At 40.8% G+C, this 25,878-nt stretch overlaps 1 protein-coding gene and 1 long non-coding RNA gene across 52 annotated transcripts in view; one reads left to right on the top strand and one right to left on the bottom strand.

Moving 5' to 3' along the window:
- LOC105495208 (erythrocyte membrane protein band 4.1) overlaps positions 1-25,878 on the top strand; it is a 234,181-nt gene that overhangs the window by 42,151 nt on the left and 166,152 nt on the right. The gene's annotated exons all lie outside the window — the stretch shown is intronic.
- LOC139363489 (uncharacterized) lies at positions 2,121-11,212 on the bottom strand. Of its 2 annotated transcripts, none has more exons than XR_011623962.1 (3): positions 11,089-11,212; positions 2,851-2,961; positions 2,121-2,257 (listed from the first exon to the last, which is right to left on the bottom strand). It is a non-coding gene; the product is annotated as an uncharacterized lncRNA (long non-coding RNA). The 2 variants fall into 2 exon arrangements; XR_011623961.1 differs by lacking the exon at positions 11,089-11,212 and adding an exon at positions 3,496-3,632.

Below are 25,878 nucleotides of genomic sequence, written 5' to 3'. Positions count from 1 at the left end.
CTACAAGCACTCACCACCATGCCCGGCTCATTTTTGTAGTTTTAGTAGAGGCAGGGTTTCACCATATTGGCCAGGCTGGTCTTGAACTCCTGACCTTGTGATCCGCCCACTGTGGTCTCTCAAAGTGCTGGGATTACAGGCATGAGTCACTGCGCCCGACCATCCTGGCTAATTTTTAAATGAAATTTTTTGTAGGAATGGGGTCTCCATATGTTGCCCATTCTGGTTTTGAACTCCTGGGCTCAAGTAGTCTCTTGCCTTGGCCTCCCAAAGTGCTGGGATTATAGATATGAGCTACCACATCTAGCCTGGAACTTACATTTTAGTGGTAGAGGATAAATAATAAATGTATAAATTGGTGATAGAACATAAGACATCAGATTTTAGTGAGGATCAGGGAAAGTAAAACGGAAGACAATGAGGCAGGTGGGGTGTACATTTTAGATAAGGGTGATATTTCTGATAAGGTGACACTGGAGCAGAGTCCTAAATGGAGTAAGACAGTGAGCTGTACAGGTATCTGGGGAAGAGTATCCCAGGCAGAAGAACAAAACGCACAAAAGTTAAGTGGGTTTGGTGTGTATGAGAAACATTGATCCAGCATGTTGGGTCACAATGATCTAGGGAAAAGTAGTAGGAGTTTAATTCAGAGAGGTCATAGGTAGGAGAAAGAGCAAATCATTGTAGTGCCTTATTGACTGTGTTGATGACTTCGCATTTTATTCGGAGACAGGAGTTCTTGGGAGGATTTTGAGCAGAGGAAAGACACGATCCTTCATTTAATACATATTAAGGGAGCAGGACTCTATGTTTTATATGTGATCACAAAAATATGAAAGATGGGGTTCATGCCTGTAATCCCAGCATTTTGGGAGGCCGATGTGGGAGGCTGCTTGAGCCCAGGAGTTTGAGACCAGCCTGGGCAACATAGCGAGTCCCTCGTCTCAAAAAAAAAATTATATTCCAGACGTGGTGGCTCATGCCTGTAATCCCAGCACTTTGGGAGTCTGAGGCAGGTGGATCACCTGAGGTCAGAAGTTCGAGGCCAGCCTGGCCAAACATGGTGAAATCCCATCTCTACTAAAAAAAAATGCAAAAATTACAATTCAAGATGAGATTTGGGTGGGGATACAGAGCCAAACCATATCACCTCACTTCTAATCATTCTGTAATATAGGTATGATACAAATACATATCTTTTAAGGTTGTTTTGATGATTAAATGGCTTAATATATGAAATACTTAGAACAGTGCCCAGCACCGAATAAATGTTACCCATTGTTATTTTTGCATTTAATCTTCATCACAGCTCTTTGGAGTAGGTATTAACCCAGCCAAAAGTTCAGTAACGTGTCCAAAGTTACACAACTAGCAAGTGAAAATTCGCTTCAAACCCAGTATTTTTTACAACTATACCTTTACTTTTGTCCATGAGTGGGTGGGGAAGGAGAGATTTGGATCTTCTTCTGTCAAAGCCAATGATTTCTTACTAATTGTGATCTTGTGAAAGTACTTTTCAACACTTCAGTTTCTTCTGTAGAATAAGCATAATACATTGCAGAGAACCTATAGAATAATAAAAACCTTGTAGTGTGCCTGTCAGAGGTCCTCAATAAATGTTAGTTCCCTTTTCCCTTTGATAAAATCTGACCTCATGGAGATGGGAGAGACTAATCTTCCATTGAGAATAATTTTTACATCTTGACTTATGCATTTTTCTACTTAAATTGGATATGTCTAATGATTATTATATATAAACATATGTAATATAGCTGCACCTGGTTTTGTCTAGTGGTGATCTTTGGATTTGATCCAGACTTATACTGTAACATTTTTATGCCTGAGTATTCTAAAGACCCATTTCATAGCAAGTCTGGCTTCAGAGCTTTATTTCCGGTTGGGTAGAACACAGTCATGTGGTTGATGTCTCCATTGTTGCTTTTATCTTTTGCAGCAGATGTGAAAGTAAACATACAAGGTTGAAAAACAGGAAGGGGTTTGAGTTGGGAGGGTGTTTTTGAAAGGGGAACTTGTATACAAGTGACCTGCAATCTGAAGTGTAGCTTTTAGCAGTTACAGAAAGATACACCTTATTGTCTTAAAGTAAATAAAATGGCAAGTGATTTTGCAGTTTAATGAATTCATGAATTTACATGTATTTTTGCTTTTATACATTTTGGAGACATGCATACTGTGTTCCTCTTTTTGACTGAAACCGAGAACTGATGAATTCACCCCAATTCTGGGTTCTTTTTACCTGTGAAAAAAAATTTTCAATAAGGAAACATGGAGTTTTTTGTTGTTGGTGTTGGATATCTGTTCTAATATCATTATATTTGGACTTCCTCAAAAGCCAAAACATAAGACCACATTTTTCTACTTGGCTCTATGATCCTTATTCCTAAGGAAGGGAATTAACACATGCTGAATGCATCAGATATTACTCTCCATATATACTAATTAATTTAAATATTTCTGTCTTTTACATCCAATCTACAATGAGTTTTTATTGCTTTGATGAAATCCCTCCCTCCCCCTTCTTTCCTCTCGTCTCTTCCTTTCTCCTTCTCCTCTTAAATGATTCTCTGGCTGAACAATTTTCTATTAATAGTATATTTGGGAGGCAGTATGATGTAACAAAGGATATGGGATTTGGAGTCAGACCTGGATTTACAGTAAGGTTTTGTTTTTGATAGGGAAAAACTGCTTTCTATCTCAATAAATAAAAGCCAGGGTCCCACAGAGCTGGCTTTAGAAGGAGATTCTGAGCATGGGGTGGAGTAATTGGGGCTCACAGCAAGGACTTTTGTTCCTAAAGATTCACTTTCCCCTGGGGAATCCCTTGCTGACCTCAGAGGTGCTGCTTTCTTTTAATTTTCTGCCCCAGAGGAGAGTCTTCTCTTAATACTCCTGCAGAACACAGCTGAGACCAGGCTGTAACATCTGGTATGTTACCAAAGGCTCAAGGATGAAAAAGGGAAATAAGTACAGAGTTACTAGTATGCTTCTGTAATATCTGGCTCACAAGCTAAAACACACACCTCTGTAATTTGTGGTCTTCTAGTGGGATACCTCCCTTACTTGACTCACAACACATGTGTTTGCTAGTGGCAGAAGCCGTCTTTACCTCTGCTACTTGGGAGTGCCTCCAGCATATCCAGATTTCTCTAAATACAGAGAAGGTCCAGAAGAAAAAAAAAAGTCTTTATCTTACCAGCCTGTGATTATATCTGATACAGGCCCCACTTTCATGTGATCAACACCAGGTCTATATAACCCTTAGGGGAGACCACAGTTACCCACAGAATGTCTAATTACCATTCACAGAAGAGAAACACAAACAGTACAGGGGTGTTAGGGTAGTGGTAGGGAGGCCTTCCTTTTACCGTTTGCCACAGATCATATAATCTCTGATTATAGCTCCATAACTTGGAACAAAATAGCTCTCAGTAAATACTCCCTTCCGGTTCTTCTAATCTTAAGGCCATTTGATACCTGAGAAAACCACTGTTTAGTTTGTTGCAGTTTTATTTCTGAGAGTTTTGTTTGAGGAGATTCTAGTACTTAATCAGGTCCCAAGTTAGGTTGAGGAAAGTGGTGATAAAGGTAGGTTGGTGTGATCAAGATGGAACACCTGGTGCCTAGAGCAGGCTGAGTTTAAATGTTAAAGGGGGTGTCCTTTGTAACATATAACATTAATTATGGAATAACTAGGTTACTGATTCAAGGTTCTTGGAATTGTTTCTAAGGAACAGTGCAATACAGTCATAAATGTGCAATGGAGTCATAAATGTGGTTTAGAATCCTGGCTGTGGTACTGACCGCTGCGTGTCTTTATGCAGGTTACACATTCTCCTGCTTATCAGTTTATCTGTTAAATTTGTATAACATTTAACATGATACACCTACCTTTTAGAACTGCTGAAATGATCAGAAATAATATGTAATATGCTTAACATAGTACCTGTCGCATAATGTGCTCTTAATGAATGGGAACTAATTATTATTTTAAATGATGTTCCTTTTTTTTTTTGAGACTGAGTCTCACTCTGTCACCCAGGCTGGGGTGCAGTGGCTCAATCTTGGCTCACTGTAACCCCCGCCTCCCAGGTTCAAGCAATCCTCCTGCCTCAGACCCCCTAGTAGCTGGGATTATAGGCACATGCCACCATGCCCCGCTAATTTTTGTATTTTTAGTAGAGACCGGGTTTCACCATGTTGGCCAGGCTGGTCTCCAACTCCCGACCACAGGTGATCCACCCAACTCGGCCTCCTGAAGTATTGGGATTACAGGCGTGAGCCACGGTGCCCAGTCCCCGAACCCTTTTTTATTATGTTCTCACTGTTTAGCTGTATTCCTTCTTGCTAAAGTAGACAATGTCATTGCAAATCAATCTCTGTTTTTCTTTTTCTTTTTTTTTTTTTTTTTTTTTTTTTGAGACGGAGTCTCGTTCTGTCGCCCAGGCTGGAGTGCAGTGGCCGGATCTCAGCTCACTGCAAGCTCCGCCTCCCGGGTTTACGCCATTCTCCTGTCTCAGCCTCCCGAGTAGCTGGGACTACAGGCACCCACCACCTCGCCCGGCTAGTTTTTTGTATTTTTTTTAGTAGACACGGGGTTTCACCGTGTTAGCCAGGATGGTCTCGATCTCCTGACCTCGTGATCCGCCCGTCTCGGCCTCCCAAAGTGCTGGGATTACAGGCATGAGCCACCGCGCCCGGCCAATGACTTTGTAATATTTTCGATAGAGACAGCACAAAGATAATTCAGTCTTCCTTTTAGCTTGGTGGCCTTGGCAAGGGCCAGTACAAATGAGGGCCCTGAGTTTAAGTTTATTTTAACAGTAAATCTACTTCTGCATAGTAAGTAATCTTAAGAGATGAACCAAGAGGTTGTAATATGCCTAGTCTCTATTTTAAACATTTATTGCAATTGTTTGGTTGTTATAAGTTGCTTCATGTGAATCATTTTCTTGGATTTAATGTTCAACTAGAAACTTGTAGTTTTTTTTTGTTGTTTTTTTTTTTTTTGTTTTTTTTTTTTTTAGACAGTCTTGCTCTGTTTCCCAGGCTGGAGTGCAGTGGCACTATTTTGGCTTACTGCAACCTCTGCCTCCCGAATTCAAGTGATTCTCCCGAGTAGCAGGGATTACAGGTGGGTGCCACCACACCTGGCTAATTTTTGTATTTTTAGTAGAGATGGAGTTTCGCCATGTTGGCCAGGCTGATCTCTAACTCTTGACCTCAGGTGATCCACCCTCCTTGGCCTCCCAAAGTGCTGGGATTCCAGGCATGAGCCATCGTGCCTGGCCTGTATATTTTTATATCTTTTCTTCCAGGAACCAAAGCTGCTGCTGCTGCTTTTTTTTTTTTTTCACACTTCCCTTCCTACCTCCCTTAAAAAAAAGCAGATATCTTTTTTTCCCAAATAATTCATGTTAGTGTTAATGTGGAGATAAAAAACAGGCCAAACTAGTTGTGTATTTTCAGTCTAAGATCTTTCTCCTCTGTTAAGTTTCAGACTAAATATTCTCTTTTTTTCAGGCTCTCAGTACATTTTCTCTTCCATGTCAACTCTAATTTTCTTCATCTCTTCTTTTGGTAGTGAAAATCATGTAGAATATTAAAAGACCATATGCTCTGCAAATCACTTAGAAGCAAACTTCCTCCATGAGAGTATGGCCTTAGTATCTGTCATTAATATTATTCGTTGTTTTATTTTTGGGGTAGCTTTCTAGAGGTCAAGTGTTTAAGTAGGACAGAGAAATATGAGAAGTTAGTGACAGAAGAACTAAAGCTTTTTTGCAAGATATTCTTGTTTTACAAAGAAATGTATCGACATTTTGTTAGATTTTTAAATACCTCAGTTGACAATTTAAATGTTGAGAGCACAATACTGTTAATATTGTGAACATATTTGAGTTGAATATATTTGGTACATTTAGTTTGTATATTTAATTAATTAATTAATGTATTTTTTTGAGATGCAGTCTTGCCCTGTCGCCCAGGCTGGAGTGCAGTGGCGCGATCTTGGCTCACTGCGAGCTCTGCATCCCGGGTTCACGCCATTCTCCTGCCTCAGCCTACCGACTAGCTGGGACTACAGGCACCCGCCACCACGCCCGGCTAATTTTTTGTATTTTTTGTAGAGACGGGGTTTCACCGTGTTAGCCAGGATGGTCTTGATCTCCTGACCTGGTGATCCGCCCGCCTCGGCCTCCCAAAATGCTGATATTATAGGTATGAGCCACCGCGCCTGGCCATAACTTTTGAATTTTGAAGTCTAATTTAGAGAAAAAATTTTGATTGTTTTTGGTGTCATATGTAAGAAATCATTGCCTAAATCAAAATCATGAAAATTTACACCTATCTTTTCTTTTGGGAATTTTATGTTAGCTCTTACCTTCATATCTTTGATCCATTTCAAATTAAGTTTTTTATACGATGTGAGACAGGGGTCTGTCTGGATTCACTCACTTGCAGGTGGATGTCCAGTTGTCCCAGCATTATATGTTGAAATGACTTTCCTTTCCTCCATTGAATTGTCTTGGCACCCTTGTTGCAACCAACTGGACATAGATGTATGAGTTTATTTCTGGCCTCTCAGTTCCATTCCATTGATCTACATGTTTATCCTTATGCTGGTACCACATTGTCTTGATTACTGTAAGTTTGTAGTAAGCTTTGAAATTGGTAACTTTGAGTCCTCTAACTGTGATCTTATTTTTCAGCATTATTTTGGCTGTTCTGGCTATCCCTTGTATTTCCATATGAATTTTAGCATCAGTTTTGTCCTTTTTTGTGAAAAAGGCAGTTGGGATTTTGATATCGACTGCATTGAATCTGTAGATTTGGGAATATTGCCATCTTAACAATATGAAGTCTTCTAATCTATGAACATGGGATTTTTTCCACTTATTTAGGTTTTCCTTAATTTCTTTCATTGATGGTTTATAGTTTTCATTGCAAGTCTTGTACTTTGTTTAAGTATTTCATTATTTTGCATGCTAAATGGAATTTTTAAAATTTTAATTTTCAGATTATTTATTGCAAATGTATAGAAATACAGTTGATTATTTATTTATTTATTTTTTTTGAGACAGTATCTGGCTGTGTCATCCAGGCTGGAGTGCAGTGGTGTGATTTTTGCTCACTGCAAACTCTGCTTCCTGGGCTCAAGCAAACCTCCCACCTCAGCCTTCTGAGTGGCTGGGACCATAGGCATGTGCCACCACACCTGGCTAATTTTACAATTTTTCTTAGAGACTAGGTTTTGCCATATTGCCTAGGCTGGTCTTAAACTCCTGGGCTCAAGTGCTGGGATTACAGGCATGAGCCACCACAACTGGCCTGATTTTTCATTGTTGATCTTGTAACCTGCAAACTTGGTGAACTTGCTTGTTTAAACTAGTAGTATTTTTTTGTGTGGATTCCTTATAATTTTCTATTTACAAGATTATGTCATCCGCAAATAGGGATAGTTTTACTTTTTCTTTCCAATCTGGATACTTTTTATTTATTTCTTTTCTGGGCCTAATTGCCCTGGCTAGAATAGCCAGTGCAATGTTGAATAGAAGTGGTAAGAGTAGACATTCTAGTCTTATTCCTCATGTTTGGATAAAAACCCTCAGCCTTTCTCTGTATGTTGTTACAGGATGTATTGATGTCAGCTGTGGATTTTTTTAGACACTTTTTATCAGGTTGAGGAAATTCCTTTCTATTCCTAGTTTGTTAAGTGTTGTTTATCATGAAAGGATGTTGGTATTTTCAAATACTTTTTTTGTGTCTATTGAGATGATCACATGGATTTTGTCCTTTATTCTATTGGTGTGGTGTATTACATTGATTGACTTTTGTATGTTAATCCAATCTTGCATTCCTGGGATAAATTTCATTTGGTCATGGTATATAATCCTTTTTTATAGCCACTGGATTTGGTTTGTTAGTATTTTGTTGAGGGTTTTTGTGTCTATATTTACTTTTTATTTTTATTTTTTTTATTTTTTTGAGATGGAGTCTTAGCTGCCCAGGCTGGAGTGCAGTGGCACAATCTTTGGCTCACTGCAATGACCTTCTCCCGGGTTCAGGCGCTTCTCCTGGCTCAGCCTCCCGAGTAGCTGGGATTACAGGCACTCGTCACCACACCTGGCTAATTTTGTATTTTTAGTAGAGACAGGGTTTCACCATGTTGGCTAGGGTAGTCTAGAACCCCTGACCTCACGTGATCCGCCCACCTCAGCCTCTCAAAGTGCTGGGATTACAGGCATGAGCTATCGCACCCGGCCTCAAGCACTTTTTAAAGATCTTAATATTTTTCTTGTAGTTTTGAATCAGAATGCCCTAGTATCAGTTATCTATTGCTACACAGTCACCTCAAAACTTAATGATCTAAAATAATAGCTATTTTATTTTTTATGATTCTGTGAATCAGGATTTTGGGCAGGGCTCTGTGAAAATGACTTATTTCTGATCCATGTGATAGAAACTAGGGCAGCTTATCAGTTTCACGTGGTGTAAGTTACAGTGGCTGGGCTGGAGCTGGAGGATCCAGTATGGCCTTACTTTGATGTCTGGTGCCTCAACTTGGATGCTTCAGTCATCTGGGAGCTGGCTTGAGAAGGCTGGTCCTTATTCATGACTGTAACACTTGATAGGAGGAGTTGTTGGTAGCCATCTTTGTAGCTAAACTACCAGAGCTCTTAAACAAATCTGTACATTGGGGAGAAAACTTAAATCTTGATTTTAAATGACTGTTTTGGGCATTACTTTCAGAATAATTATTAGAAGTGCCTTGATTAAACTTAGATAACTAGCATTAAAATATATCATATGAAATCAGATAGTAAAGTGTTTCTTGGGAAATGGTTGAAGTAACCAGTTTTGATGTTATGTTTGATAGGTGCAAAAATTAGTATTTCGCCAGGGGAGGTGGCGAAATCCCAGCATTTTGGGAGACTGAGGTGGGCGGATCACCTGAGGATGGGAGTTTGAGACCAGGCTGGTCAGCGTGGTGAAACCCCGTCTCTACTAAAAATACAAAAATTAGCCAGGCGTGGGGGCAGGTGCCTGTAACCCAGCTACTCTGGAAGCTGAGGCAGGAGAATCCGTTGAACCTGGGAGGTGGAGGTTGCAGTGAGCCGAGATCGCGCCATTGCACTCCAGCCTGGGCTACAGAGCGAGACTCCATCTCAAAAAGAAAAAAAAAAATTAGTATTTCTTGGAAATCAAGTCTGTTGGGGAAACTGTTCTAGACTGGTTGCAATTATATTTAATTTTGAGGTGAGTTATCCTAGTCCTAAGTAGGGAAACAAAAACATCCAGAGTTGGGATGTATATTGTGTGACCAAAAGAAAATGTTTACAACTGTCTGACATGTTATATGCCAGAAAATATGCATTAGGATATCCATTGTGGTGTTTGATAAGAAAATGAAAGCATTGACATTTACTTTTCTTACTGGGGACTTTTCATGTCTGAAAGTCTTAATCACCTATTTATTACCTTGAGGTACAGGGTATGGAAAGTACATAAAAAAATCACTAGGTGGTGAATTTGGCTTTCAGAACATATTTCACAGTATTAAACAGAATATCACATTATCATCACGTTTAATGTGAAGTCAAATATGAAGAAGGGCCAGGCTCAGTGGCTTATGCCTGTAATCCTAGCACTTTGGGAGGCTCAAGTGGGTAGATCACTTGAGCTCAGGAGTTCCAGATTAGCCTCCTGAGACCTGTCTCTACAAAAAAAAAAAAAAAAAAAAGCTAGGTATGGTAGTGCTTTCCTGTAGTCCCAGCTGCTCGGGAGACTCAGGTGTGAAGATGGCTCGAGACTGGTAGGTCAAGACTACAGTGAGCTGCGATCGCACCACTGCTCTCCAGCCTGGGTGGCAGAGTGAGACCTCGTCTCAAAAATAATGGGGAAGAATGAGGTGTAAGTCCAACGAGGTATAATAGTTCTAGGCAGGTTTCGTAAGATGAGTATCCTTTGGAAGAAGAAATGTTTTTCTGTGAATTTTTACTGAGTCATAAGCGATATTTGTCAAATGTTACCTAAGCTGTAGTACTAATTTATTAACAGTTTTTCTGCAAAGAAAATCCATAGAAATAAGTGATTTAAAATGCTTTCTCAGGCCAGGCGCAGTGGCTCATGCCTGTAATCCCAGCACTTTGGGAGGCCGAGGGGCGCGGATCACCTGAGGTCGGGAGTTCCAGACCAGCCTGACCAACATGGAGAAACCCCATCTCTACTAAAAATACAAAATTAGCAGGGTGTGGTGGCGCATGCCCGTAATCCCAGCTACTGGGGAGGCTAAGGTGGGGTAATCGCTTGAACACAGAAGGTGGAGGTTGCGGAGAGCCGAGATGGTGCCATTGCACTCTAGCCTGGGCAACAAGAGTGAAACTCCATCTCAAAAAAAAAAAAAAATGCTTCTCCCCTGACTTTACAAGTACTATGAAGTTTTAGAAAATTTGTGGAGTTGTAGAAAATTTGAACAATGAAGTATAAAGACCAAAACTAAAAATTACCCATAATCCTGTTAATGATAATACTATAAACAATTTGATGTTCCTTCTTTATTTTTATAAATTTTTTATTTGAAAAAGTACAGAGATAACAAAAACAAAAATGTTTTTCCTATTTTCACAGTCAGCACAGCACTTTTGACACCAGATGTGTGGGGTGGTTTTTCCCACACACTAACCAAGCAATTCTCCAAAGGATACCAGCTGGGAGTCCTATGTAATTCACTTCAATTCTGACACTATCTACCTGGAGATAGCATCAGATCCCACAGGTTGAGGGCTCAGTCCCACAAGACTGTCTCTCATATGTGACCTGTGCTTCTGACCAACTGACTCCAAATTGGGGTTCCCACAACCCCCTCTTTGGGTTCAATCAGTTTCCTAGAAGGGCTTGCAGAACTCAGGGAAACACTTTAATTATGTTTACCCATTTGTTATAAAGAATATTACAAAGAATACAGATGAACAGCCATGTTGAAGAAATGCATAGGGCAAGGTATGGGGGGAAAGGACATGGAGCTAGCTACCTTGCCCTCTCTGGGCACACCAACCTCCAGGATCTTACGTGTGTTCAGCAGTCCAGAAGCTTTCTGAACCAGTCCTTTTGATTCTTCATGGAGGCTTCATTATGTCCTGATTGGTTACATCATTGGGCATTGGTGATTAGCTCAACCTAAAGCTCCTTTCCCCTCCCTGGAGATCATGTGTTGATGGCAGCACTGAAAGTTCTATCCCTCTAATCACATGGTTGGTTCCCCTGGCAACCAGCCCCCATCCTAAGGCTATCCTGGAGCCCCAGCCATCACTCAATTCATTAGTATTCACAGAGACACAGCACTTTGGAGATTCCAAGGGTTTTAGGAACTATGTGCCAGGACCAGAGACCAAATACATATTTCTTACTATATCACAATATCACGTGAGGTAATATGGAGCTTTGAGGATTTCATTCCTCTATCTCCACCCCCTCAACGTTTTGATTCCATTGGGAAATCTTACTTTGTTGTTTTAAATTGTAATAGGAATATTAACTCAATTTATTGGAAGAAAAAAGATAAGAAAAAGTTCTTCCCCTACTTATATACCAGGAGTGTGGGTTTCAACTCTGGCCAGTGGAACAAGCAAAATATGTTAATTTGGTAAAAATGTCCATAATAACAGTTCCTTTGATTCTAAGGAAGAAAATAAAGATTTCAAAACTAATCCAGTGAAAAATGTGTAAAAGATTTGAATAGACATTTCTCAAAAGAAGACATACAAATGACAAACAGGCATATGAAAAGGTGCTCAGCATCACTGATCATCAGAGAAATGCAAATCAAAACTACAGTGAGGCTGGGCGCTGTGGCTATGCCTGTAATCCTAGTACTTTGGGAGGCTGAGGTGGGTGGATCACCTTAAGTCAGGAGATCGAGACCGGGCGTGGTGGCACGCACCTGTAGTCCCAGCTACCTGGGAGACTAGAAGAAATACTTGAACCTGGGAGGTGGAGGCTGCAGTGAGCTGATATTGTGCCACTGCACTCCAGCCTGGGTGACAGAGCAAGACTCCACTTCAAAAAAAAAAGAAAAGAAAAACTACAATGAGAAGCTTATATCCAAGAGAAAGGCAATAACAAATGTTGGCAAGGATGTGGACAAAAGGGAACCCTCGTACACTGTTGGTGGGAATGCAAATTAGTGTAACCATTTTGGAGAAGTTTGGAGGTTCCTCAAAAGACTAAATACTGAGCTACCATATGATCTAGTAATCCCACTGCTGGATATATACCCAAAAGAAAGGAAATCAATATATCAGAGATATCTGCACTCCAATGTTTGTTGCAGCACTGTTTACAATAGCTAAGATTTGGAAGCAACCTAAGTGTCCATCAACAGATAAATGGATAAAGAAAATCTACATATACACAATGGAGTACTATTCAACCATAAAAAGAAAGAGACCCTGTTATTTGCAACAATATGGATGGAACTAACTGGAGATCATTAAGTGAAATAAACCAGACACAGGAAAACAAACTTCTCATGTTTTTACTTATTTGTGGGATCTAAAAATTGATCCCACAAATTGAACTCATGGACATAGAGACAAGGATGGCTACCAGAGGCTGGGAAAGAGTAGTGTGAAGGCCGGGGGCTGGAAGGAGAGGAAGATGAGGATGTTAATTGGTTAAAAAAAAAAAGGAAGAATGAGTAAGACCTACTATCTGATAGCACAATAGGGTGACTATAGTCAATTATAATTGTATATTTAAAAATAACTTAGAGCGTAATTAGATTGTAACTCAAAAGATAAATGCTTGAGAGGATGGATACCCCATTCTCCATGATGTGCTTGTTTCACATTGCATGCCATATCAAATCATCTCACATACCCCATATATATATGTGCTTACTGTGTACTCACAATAATTTAAAAAAAAAGGCTCTCAGATCTGTGTGTGTGTGTGTGTGTGTGTGTGTTTTTGTGTGATTCTCCTGCCTCAGACTCCCGAGTAGCTGGGATTACAGGCACGTGCCACCACGCCCAGCTAATTTTTTGTATTTTTAGTAGAGACAGGTTTCACCATGTTGGCCGGGCTGGTCTCAAACTCCTGACCTCAAGTGATCCACCCACCTCTGCCTCTGCCTCCCAAACTGCTGGGATTACAGGTGTGAGCCACCACATCCAGCCTTAGATCTGTTTGAGAAGAAAAGAATAGCTAGGAAAAATGCTCTCTCTCAAAAAAAAGGAGATTTTAAAACTAATTTTAAGAATCAGAATATGGCCGGGTGTGGTAGCTCATGCCTGTAATTCGAGCACTTTGGGAGGCTGAGGTGGGAGGATTGCTTGAGCTCAGGAGTTTGAGACCAGCTTGGGCAACATAGCAAAATCGTGTCTCTAACAAAAATACAGAAAAAGTAGCTGAGCATGGTGGTGTGCGCCTGTAGTTTCACCTACTTGGGGATCTGAGGTGAGAGGATCACTTGAACCTGGGATGCAGAGGTTGCAGTGAGACCATGCCATGGCACTCCAGCCTGGGTGACAGAGTGAGATCATGTCTCAAAAAAGAAAAAAAAAAAAAGAACCAGAATATAATCCTGTTTATAAATCTTTAAATTTGGAGGTAATACTTTACCATCTAAAATCATTCTTATTAATAGTGATATAAACTGAATTATACTGTAATTGTCCTTATTCCAGTGAAGTCTGTGTTGTTACTTGATTAATTATCTGGTGGTAAAAATTACATACAGATAATATGTGTTCCTGAAGAGAAATGAACCTCTGACATAATTCTCCTCCTTTTATGGGGGGGGGGGGTGTTATGTTGATAAAGATGGTGTATATTCTCTTTGTTGATGTCCTTGTCACATAAAGGAGTTCAGTTAATGTTTGTTAATGATAATAACTACTTGGTATCTGTAGTTCAAGTTTTTAAATTGATAATTTTTAAAATGAGCTATGTCACCAACCCCAGATAGTGTTAAATGTGTCTTTTTTTACTGCAACCATAGCGTCACCCTAAGGGAATAAAAAGGAGTTTCATAACTCTAAAGGAAGGAAGGTATTGTGGAGCAGTGAATATATTAAGTATAAGTGTTTAATATTCTGTTTTAAAATTTTCTTTAAGTTAGAAAATGGGCCAAAGTTAATGGGTTGATGTGGATTGTGAGGCTAATGTCAGAATACTGTATATTAGCCACTGAATATTTATTTCTCTTGTGTATTTTGGTGGGGTTCCTTAGGTAGGTTTGGCAACAAAACTAGAAAATAAATTTCCTTTCAGCGATACAAAATTCTCTTGGGCTAGCTGAATTAGATTGACATTAGTCAAGATTTGCCAGAAACATTGTTGTAGTGCTGGTTAATATAGCCTGGTTTTGCAGAGTGGCCTCAGACTGCTGTTATACTTGCGAATTAGCCAGAGTGTCCCAACTGTGATAGGAGAGTAGACATTGTATGATGTATGGGAAATTCATCTTTGAAAAAAGTGAGTTTATGCCTTTCAGATCCATTCTGTGAATGAATGAATATAAGAATGAAAACGCTGCTGACAAAGATTTGGATATTTGATAGCGTATACAATTTTATTCTTTTAGTAAATGTTTATTCCTTTTTACTAGTAAAAATAATACTTTTGTGATTGAAAAGAACCTTAACATTGTCTACTTCAACTTCTTCCTTTTTTTTTTTTTTGAGTTGAAGTCTCACTCTTTCGCCCGCCTGGAGTGCAAAGGTACAATTTCGGCTCACTGCAACCTTCACCTTGCAGTGCTAACGGGGTTTCACTGTGTTAGCCAGGATGGTCTTGATCTCCTGACCTCATAATCTGCCTGCCTCGGCCTCCCAAAGTGTTGGGATTACAGGCGTGAGCCACTGTGCCTGGCCAACTTCTTTCTCAAAAGAAGAATCTTCAGCTATAACACCTGTCAGTTGGATTGGAACTGGGCAAAATGTGGATATAAACAATTTAGGATTAACTAGACATAATGTGACAATGTTGGATATTTGATATTTTATATTCCACTTTTTATTTTGGTCTACTGATTTCTAGTAGAAAAAAATTTGGGATTTCTGTAACATGTAAATAATTGCAACTTGAATGACACATGATTACTGGAAATAGTGACTCTACTTTTCATTTCATTAAAGTAGTAACTGCATTTTGTTTCTTTTTTTTTTTTTTTTTTTGAGACGGAGTCTCGCTCTGTTGCCCAGGCTGGAGTGCTGTGGCCGGATCTCAGCTCACTGCAAGCTCTGCCTTCCGGGTTTACGCCATTCTCCTGCCTCAGCCTCCCAAGTAGCTGGGACTACAGGCGTGCATTTTGTTTCATACCTATACTCCTCCCTGCTTCAATATTTAGCATGTAACTTTGACCAATAAAAATAAAATTATGAAGAAGATAACTGACTGGTTTAAATATCAAAGGGCTGCCCTGGGGTTCACTGGTCTGGTTCATGCTGTTTGATGTATTAAAGACATTTATAAGGGCAAACAAGGCATTAGCAAATATGTCAGATGTTTTATGTTTTTAATGTGGAATGAAATCAACTCATACAAAAGGAGAGAGAGAGAGAAACCTACATTATGGCTGAAAGAAAATATCCTGTGTATGGAGCTAATACGCAGAGCATAGTGGAACCACAAAAAGGGAGATAAGGCAGGGTATGTAATTATTCAGAAATGAGAATGGAATAGCACCAGATATGCAAGGGAAGGCCAAATTAATGGATCAGTGTAACTTTAAACTTTTTGCTTAATTTTGAATCTTAAATAGACCTCTTGGCTGGGCTGGGTGGCTCAGGCCTGTAATCCCAGCACTTTAGGAGACCGAGGCAGGTGGATCACGAGGTCAAGACCATCCTGCCAACATGGTGAAACCCCATCTCCACTAAAAATACAAAAATTAGCTGGGTGTGGTGGCGCGCCCCTGTAGTCCCAGCTACTCGGAAGGCTGAGGCAGGAGAATCGCTTGATCTCGGGAGGAGAATGTTGCAGTGAGCCGAGATCTCACCAATGCACTCCAGTCTGGCGACAGAGTGAGACTCTGTCTCAAAAAAAAAAAAAAAAAAAAATAGGCCTTTTAATGTCTTGAGGGCCAATGGCTTTCTTTTTGTTAGATGCAACTAGGGAAGTCTAGTGTTTGGGTGCCATTAAAAATACAGTTATTCAGTGGGGCGTGGTGGCAGACTCTTATAACCCAAGCACTTTAGGAGGCTGAGGTAGGCGGATCACTTGAGGCCAGGAGTTTGAGACCGGTGTGGCCAACATGATGAAACCTGTCTCTACTGAAAATACAAAAATTAGCTGGGTGTGGTGGCAAATCCTGTAATCTCAGCTACTTGGGAGGCTGAGGCATGAGAATCGGTTGAACCCAAGATCAAGCCATTGCACTCCAGCCTGGCTGACAGAGTGAGACTCTGTCTCAACAAACAAACAAACAAACAAACAGACATTATTCTAGATATACCACAGAATAGTTTAGCCATTTTCATGTTTAATTATAGGATATTTTATATTCTTGCTAACCAGCGAAATTCTTTCAATTATGTTAGTCTACTGACTAGAATGCATTTTGGTTTGCTACAAATTGAATTTTTTTTTTTTCATATTCTTTTTAAACATTCCCCTCATTCTGTATAAAACATACTTGTGGAAATTGTCATACCTAAGCCTTTATACTATTCATACTGTAGAAGTTACATCTAATATATCTCAAATCATTTGGGAATTTTGTTTTTTCAAGAAAAGTTTGAAATATACTCAAAGAAAGTAAGTCAATAGTTCTTAGAAAGCTGCTTAGGATAGTACTGAATTTACTTATGCTAAGTGGTGAGAATGGATTATTGAAAGTGAAGCAGGCCAGGCGCGGTGGCTCACGCCTGTAATCCCAGCACTTTGGGAGGCCGACGCGGGCAGATCACGAGGTCAGGAGATCGAGACCACGGTGAAACCCCGTTTCTACTAAAACTACAAAAAAAAAAAAAAAAAAAAAAGCCGGGCGCGGTGGCAGGCACTTATAGTCCCAGCTACTCGGGAGGCTGAGGCAGGAGAATGGAGTGAACCCGGGAGGCGGAGCTTGCAGTGAGCCGCGATCACACCACTGCACTCCAGCCTGGGCGACAGGGGAGACTCCGTATCAAAAAAAAAAAGAAAGTGAAGCAGCAACTATTGGAGTATAACAAGAATGGAATGTCCTCTTTAAGTGATGTAAATCGGTGCCTAGTATCCTTTTACACTATTTTTATATGCTTATGTGATATTTGATTCATTAAAAAGAATTTATGAGCTGGAGGCTGTGGCTCACACCTGTTATTCCCAGGGCTTTGGGAGGCTGAGGCAGATGGATCACAAGGTCAGGAGTTCAAGACCAGCCTGGCCAATATGGTGAAGCCCATCTCTACTAAAAATACAAAAATTAACTGGGCATGGTGGTGCATGCCTGTAGTCTTAGCTACTCGGGAGGCTGAGGCAGAAGAGTCACTTTGAAACCTGGGAAGTTGAGGTTGCAGTGAGTCGAGATCGTGCCACTGCACTCCAGCCTGGGCAACAGAGCGCTACTCCATCTCAAAGAAAGGATCTATGAAACATAAAATGTAGTTTAGGAAGTATAATATTAAAGTAACACCTATAAACCTATCATCCAACTTAAGAACTAGAACTATACTAGTACTGTTGAATCTACCAATGCTCTCTTCCCCCATTCATTCTCCTGCCTTTCTTCCCTTCAGAGATAACTGCAGCTAAGCATTTTGTATTTCACATTTATTTAAAAAATGATTTTAGGCCGGCCTTGGTGGCTCATACCTGTAATCCCAGCACTTTGGGAGGCCAAGGTGGCAAAACTGCTTGAGCTCAGGAGTTTGGGACCAGCCTGGGCAATATAGTGAGATCACAAATCCAGAAAAAATTTTAAAAGTTAGCCAGGCATGTGGTATGCACCTGTAGTTCAAGCTACTTGGGAGGTTAAGGCAGGAGATTGTTGGAGCCTGTGTCGAGGTTGCTGTGAGCCATGATGGCATCACTGCACTCCAGTATGAGTGACAGAGTGAGACCCTGTCTCAAAAAAAAAACTTACCATCTCTATGTTACTGTATATAGATGTATATTACAATAGATAGGTCCTTAAAAATATACTGTTTAGTTTTGCTTGGTTTTGAGCTTTTTAAAAATGGTATATTTTGAATTCTGCTATTTACTTTTTTCCACTCTGTTATTTTTTTTAAATTAAATTTAATTTTTTATTATTTTTTTTTAGATGGAGTCTCGCTCTGTTCCCAGGCTAGAGTGCAGTGGTGCAATCTCAGATTGCTACAATCTCTGCCTCTTGGGTTCAAGCGATTCTCCTGCCTCAGCCTCCCGAGTAGCTGGGATTACAGGCTCATGCCACCACACCCAGCTAATTTTTGTATTTTTAGTAGAGACGAGGTTTCACCATGTTGGCCAGGATGGTGTCAATCTCCTGACCTTGTGATCCGCCTGCCTCGGCCTCCCAAAGTGCTGGGATTACAGGCGTGAGTCACTGTGCCCGGCCCCACTCTGTTATTTTTAAGAAATTTATTTATGGTACTGCATATAGCTTCAGTGAATTTACTTTTACTGTGGTATAACATTCCATTGTATGACTTCCATAATTAATGTGTCCATTTTCCTGGTAATAGACATTGCAATGGTGCGATGAACATTCATGTACATGTCTTCTTGTCTATGCCTGTGATGTCTCCTTGTACATGTGTGTGTTAGTGTGTTGGATGTGTAGGTGTGTGTAAGCATCTCAAAGTTCCTCTAAGGTAGATACTTAGGAGTAGAATTGCTGAGTCATAGAGTACATGTTCAGCCTTACAAGATATGATAGCATTTAATTTAATAATCAGAACAACCTGTAACTATCAACAGTTTAATAAAGAAACTGTGGCTTAGAGATGTTACATGTATCAAGGAAGCCACATAGATGGCAAGTGTCTGAACAAGTTCAAACCCATGTTTGTTTAACTTTAGGACCAGACTCTAGATCATAAGTCATTTTGTCTTTCTATAGTAAATGTCCATAATCAGGCTTTGTATATAGTATAATTGGGATTTATTTTAGTGTGAATATTTAAGGCATACATCTATTTTGAAGAGTAAAATCTACGTGTATGTTAATAAAACTGTCTTGGTCCCAGTCTCCTAAATTTATGCTCTGCCAACCTTAACATATGGCTACTATTCTGAAGAGAGCAGGAGGAGGGCAGAAGGCCAAAAGGCCTCCCCTCTCCCTTCTTGCTTAGAACACAGATGGCTGGCTGGGTCAGAGAACAGCCATCTTGTGACCTTCAGCCTCTTGAGTAGCTTGTTCTTATTAACAAAATCCCCATATAATTAAGAGCAGATTGTTTCCAACTAAAAGGCCACATTTCCTAGCTCTCTTTACAGATAGAGGCAGCCTCCCAAGAGGGAGAGACATCTCCAATAGGCACCTAGCAGTTTCTGTACTTTTTTTTTTTTGAGATGGCGTTTTGCTCTTGTTGCCGAGGCTGGAGTGCAATGGTGCAGTCTTGGGTCACTGCAACCTCCGCCTCCTGGGTTCAAGCAATTCTTCTGCCTCAGCCTCCCAAGTAGCTGGGATTACAGGCCTGTGCCACTACGCCTGGCTAATTTTGTATTTTTAGTAGAGTTGGGGTTTCGCCATGTTGGCCAAGGCTGGTCTCGAACTCCTGACTCAGGTGATCTGCCCGCCTCAGCCTCCCAAAGCACTGGGATTACAGGCATGAGCCATCGTGCCTGGCCCTCTGTACTATTATATCAAGGCCAGGTGAAGATATATAACCCTTTTCAATTTACCAAGGATGGTATTATAGCTTTTGGTTTTTAATTACTGAGAAAATATGTTTGTAAAAGCTGACTTCTGCTGAACTCAGTGGCATGGGCGTGTAGTCGCAGTTACTCAAGAGGCTGAGCAACATAGGAAGACCCCATTAAAAAAAAAAAACTAGTCCAACTCTTATACATTTACCCTGTGTGTTACACACACACACACACACACAGTCTCTCTCTCTCTCAAAAATGTGATGTGTATTGGAGGAATTGGAGCAGGAGACTGAAAGGACTACAATAATGAAGTAGAAGCAAATCAGAAAAGACTTGAAGTGAGAGGGTATCTACCAAGGGAATTTGGCCTAGGCAGACAGAAGTTGTCCAGGAAAAAGATACTATGAATATTTTTTGAAATCAGGAGATCAATCTGGGTGTGGTGGCTCATGCTGGTAATCCCAGCACTTTGGGAGGCAGAGACAGGAGGATTGGTTGAGCTCACGAGTTTGAGACCAGCCTGGGCAACATGGCAAAACCCTGTCTCTACAATAATTACAAAAACTAGCCAGGTATGTTGGTACACACCTGTGGTCCCAGCTACTTGGGTGGCTGAGGTAGGAGGATCACTTGAGCCTGGGAGGTTGAGGCTGCAGCGAGCTGTGATTGTGCCATTGCACTGCAGCGTGGGCATGACAGAGCAAGACCCTGTCTCAAATAAATAAATATCAGGAGATCAGTATACTTAAGAAAACTAGGAATTGGCTTGAAAATTAGTGTTACTCTTTGATTTTGATTTCAGTCTATGGAAAGGCAGGGGTGACCTTGCCTCCTCACTTGTTAGGGGAACTGAGAAAATATGTCTAATTCCTATTGGGGATATAAGCAAGGGTAGGGTTAGAGGAAAAACAGAATTATAGCCTGTATTAAATTGAGTCAAATCGAATTGTGTAATGAGACTTTATGCTTGTAATGTACTACCTGACACAGTAAAATAAAATTTTATCCCTTCCTAGAGTGAGGAGATACTTTTTTTTTTTCTTTCAGTTATCAAAGTGGTTCATGCAGCTGGGCATGGTGGCTCACGCATGTAATCCCAGCACTTTGGGAGGCTGAGGCGGGTGGGTCACTAGCTCAGGAGTTCAAGACCAGCCTGACCAACCCCGTCTCTACTTAAAATGGTGAAACCCCGTCTCTACTAAAAGTGCAAAAATTAGCCAGGTGTGGTGGCGCCTGCCTTTAATCCCAGCTACTCAGGAGGCTGAGGCGGGAGAATCACTTGAACCCAGGAGGCGGAGGTTGCAGTGAGCCAAGATGGCACCACTGCACTCCAGCCTGGGTGACAGAGCAAGATTCCATTGCAAGAAAATTAAAAAAAAAAAAAAAGTGGTTTATGCTCATTTTAGTCAATCTGGAAAATACAGAAAAGGGGAAAGGGAAACATTCCTTCATAGGAAGATAACAACTCTTGGTATGTTTCTTCAATAATGTATTTTTTAAACATACCATAACCACAGTGATGGTGTTAGGTTATCAATTATGTGTATAATATATATTATGGAAGATAAGTATTTCCAGACAAGGGCTGTTATCTAGGAGTTTTTCTCCATTTTTACCCCTTGCTTCTTTTTGTAAATATCTCGCATAAATTTAGATGAAGCTAGAGATTTAACTTGTCTTTTCCTGGAAACAGCATGAGAGATTAAGATGCTCACCACCACGCCCAGCTAATTTTTTTTTTTTTTTTTTTTTGAGATAGAGTCTCGCTCTGTTGCCATTCTCCTGCCTCAGCCTCCCGAGCAGCTGGGACTACGGGCGCCCGCCACTACGCCCGGCTAATTTTTTTTGTATTTTTAGTAGAGACGGGGTTTCACCGTGTTTGCCAGGATGGTCTCGATCTCCTGACCTGGTGATCCACCCGCCTTGGCCTCCCAAAGTGCTGGGATTACAGGCGTGAGCCACTGCGCCCGGCCCTAATTTTTGCATTTTAGTAGAGATGGGGTTTCACCATGTTGGTCAGGACGGTCTCGATCTCTTGACCTCCTGATCTGCCCACCTCGGCCTCCCAAAGTGCTGGGATTACAGGCGTGAGCCACCACGCCCAGCCCTGATGATCTATTTTTCTACTTGGCTGTCCTCCGTTTACTGAGTGGGTATAGGTGGAAACTTGACAAGGTTAATGACAGGTTGTGGAGAAGACTGAGTGAGAGATGATGCTGGGTGGAAGTCAGAGGAGACTGGACAGTGAAGGGAATGGAGCACAGGATCCACAGCCTGCATATATACTGTATATGTTGTCTGTTTTAACTCTCGTAAGAAGTACTAATTAATCTGTTTGAAAACAGTGACTTTTCAGAAAAATCATAGTAAACTGTTATATAATACACACTATAACTTTTGTGATAATTTGAGAAGAAATTCCCTTGACAAATGCAGTTTACTTACTAAGGTTTGCTTTAGGACCATATGCATAATTTTAATCTCAAATGAGTTGTTTCCCTTTTTGAAATTAGATGTGTGTGCAGTAAGAGAAAGGGATGAATCAATCTGCAGTCAGTGTTGTGAGTCAGTTGCAGCTGCCATGTAAAGTGCTCTCATTTAGCTATTAAAAGCCTTTGAGGCTTGCATGTGTAAAATATTCCTAATTCGCTAGGAACACACATGGCTGTGTGTGTATACATGTCATTGTGCAGTAGGCTGTTCTTTATTAGAAAAGTATATATCTCTGTTGGGTACTAATTACAGCTTTGGCTAGCAAACTGCAGCAGGGCAAATAACAAAGGCAACAAAGGCAAGAGAGGGAGAGATCTGGGCTTTGCTGTTTTACACCTCCAGCGTTAATAAGACACGCTGTGAGTAAACACAGCTGTACGGAAAATTAGTTTTGAAGGATTGAAAGTAAATAACTGCTGGCTTATTCAGCACATCTATACTATAGGTCTCCAAGAACAAGAACGTTTTCTTGAAGCTAGAGAACAGTCGTAGGTTGAGTTATTTGTCTCTTGGAAAGTTGCTTAACAAATTAATCTTTGTTGGATTGTACTCTGTATTACTATTATTGCCTTTATGCAACACAAAACCACAAGTAAACCTTAGGAATTTCACTATTAGATAATTATGTGTAGCACTTTAATATTTATATTACTACAGAATAATTCAGAGTAAGAATCATCTAAAATATTATTTATTGAGCACCTACTCTGATTAGGTACTGTGGGAGACACAGATATTTAAATACAGATAAATCTTGCCTTCAAAGAGCTTTCAGTCTAGCAATATACATGAAATAATAGAGGACAAAGTAGAGTTTAATGTAATGCTGGATGATATAAAGAAGCTGTCTAAATTCCAAGGAGAGGAAATCACTGAGTGCTAGAGTTTAGGAAAGGCTTCCTACATGAGCTGCAACTTGAGCTTAGCCTTGAAATAGTGAAAATAATTCTATAGGCAAGACATGAAGAAAACATTTAAAAAGACTAGATTGCATGTAGTATGAAGAGTGGATAGGATTGTGGTTGAATCTGGAGTAACTCAGCCCTGTTTTGAAGCTTTTGCATTAAAGGTTAAGTTGGCATAGGCCATGTATCTTGTAGGTATGGCTAACATCTGTCAGATCTGGTTTTGACAGAATAGTACCACACTACTTAGTAAAATCCTTTTTTATGAGGAATACTCTGCAGGGGAAGTTAGAGAACATAGGCATCTTCATGGGGATGCCCATTGATTTTGCCGATAATGATTGCTTCTAGATAATTCATTTTTCCTCCACTACATGCAGAGACTGTCAAAATAATGAAAAAGGAAAGGAAAAAGAATGTTAAATCTGCCTAACAGAAACATAGCTAAACCTTTATTTTTTATTTTTACATTTTTTTGAAACGGACTCTCACTCTGTCAGCCAGGCTGAAGTGCAGTGGCAGTGTCTTGGTTCATTGCAACCTCCGCCTCCTGGGTTGAAGCAATTCACCTGTCTCAGCCTCCCTAGTAGCTGGGACTACAGTTGCATGCCACCACGCCCAGCTAATTTTTACATTTTTAGTAGAGATGAGGTTTCACCATATTGGTCAGGCCTGTCTCAAACTCCTGACCTCAAGCGATTCACCTGCCTTGGCCTCCCAAAGTGCTGGGATTACAGACGTGAGCCACCATGCCCCTCCAGCTAAAGTATTTTTATACTGGGCCATTGTTTTTAAGAATTGGTCTTTAGGCCGGGCGCGGTGGCTCAAGCCTGTAATCCCAGCACTTTGGGAGGCCGAGGCGGGCGGATCACAAGGTCAGGAGATCGAGACCACAGTGAAACCCCGTCTCTACTAAAAATACAAAAAATTAGCCGGGCGCGGTGGCGGGCGCCTGTAGTCCTAGCTACTCAGGAGGCTGAGGCAGGAGAATGGCGTGAACCCAGGAGGCGGAGCTTGCAGTGAGCCGAGATCGCGCCACTGCACTCCAGCCTGGGCAACAGCGTGAGACTCCGTCTCAAAAAAAAAAAAAAAAAAGAATTGGTCTTTAAAACTGGCCCACTTTGCTGTGGGGAAAAAACCAATTTCAGTGAACGTTTACACTTTTATAAACCTGTGCTTCTCCTCCAATTCCTTATACCCTCTTCATACTCCTCTAGTTTGATTCTCTTTACTTTTTACTTAGTTAAAATTACTGTTATAATTCTAGCAAATACCTTTCCATACAGTTTGAATTTTCTAACCATGGCCATGTCTTACTTTTTAATTTAATTAAATTAATTTTTTTTTTTTTGGTAGAAATGGAGTCTTGCTATGTTAACCAGGCTGGTCTCGAACTCCTGGCCTCAAGCGATCCTCCTGCCTTGGCCTCCCAAAGTGTTGGGATTATAGGTGTTGAGCCACTGCACCCTACTTTTATTTATTTAAAAGAAGCTTCAATAGATATTACCTGGTCAGTGGGATTACAGGATTATTTTAATGTTCTCTATATTAAAAAAATTAATGAGCCAGGCATGGTGGCTTGGTCCCTTGAGCTCAGGAGTTGGAGACCAGCCTGGGCAATATGGTGAAACCCTGTCTGTATCAAAAATACAAAGATTAGCCGGGTATGGTGGCACGCACCTGTAATCCCAGCTACTGGGGAGTCTGAGGTGGAAGGATTGCTTGAGCTTGGGAGATTGAAGTGGCAGTGAGCTGAGATTGTACCACTGCATTCCAGCCTGGGTGACAGTGATATCCTGTCTTAAAAAAAAATTGTGTGTTACCTTTGAGTAAAACTTGTGGCATTTAGATAGTGGAATACTGTGTAACTGCTGAAGATAATGGGGCTGGGCACAGTGACTCACGTCTGTAATCCCAGCACTTTGGGAGGCGAGGTGGGTGGATCACTTGAGGTCGGGAGTTTGAGACCAAGCCTGGGCAGCATGGTGAAACCCTGTGTCTACCAAAAATACAAAAAATTAGCTGAGCACAAGCATGGTGGCATGCGCCTGTGGTCCCAGCTACTCGGGAGGCTGAGGAGGGAGGAGTGCTTGAGCCTGGGAGGTGGAGGCTGCAGTGAGCCATAATTGTGCCACCACACTCCTGCACTCCAGCCTGGGTGACAGAGGGATACCCTGTCTCCAAAAAAAAAAAAAAAAAAAGAAAGAAAGAAACGTAAGTAATGAACTGGGATATTTATGCAAAGACGTCCAATATTTAAGTAAATAAAGATGTGTAGGTATAGTGATTAATTCTGACTGTAGGATTAGAGAAATAAAATTCATGGAAAACATGGCATGTGGGCAGAGCTTTGAAGGAGGGTTAGAATTTCAGCAGGTGGAGATGCAGGCATGGGGTATTATAAAGAAGGCAGAAGCAGGGAAGTGCAGGCTGTTTTAGGAAGCAGCAAGTAGTTGTAGGTGGGACTGGTGGGAGAAGCGACTAGTGAGGGCAAATCACAGCCAAGCTGGGTGCTATGGGAAAGGAGTTTAGATTTTATCCCATAGCTACTACAGAGCCTTTAAAAGTTTGATCTTTCTTTTCTTTTTTTTTTTGAGATAGAGTCCCGCTCTGTTGCCAGGCTAGAGTGCAATAGTGCAATATTGGCTCACTGCAACCTCCGCCTCCTGGGTTCAAGCGATTC

Source organism: Macaca nemestrina, chromosome 1 (genome assembly GCF_043159975.1).
Source record: "Macaca nemestrina isolate mMacNem1 chromosome 1, mMacNem.hap1, whole genome shotgun sequence".
Lineage (NCBI taxonomy): Eukaryota > Metazoa > Chordata > Mammalia > Primates > Cercopithecidae > Macaca > Macaca nemestrina.
This window is presented reverse-complemented; position numbering and strand designations above follow the sequence as displayed.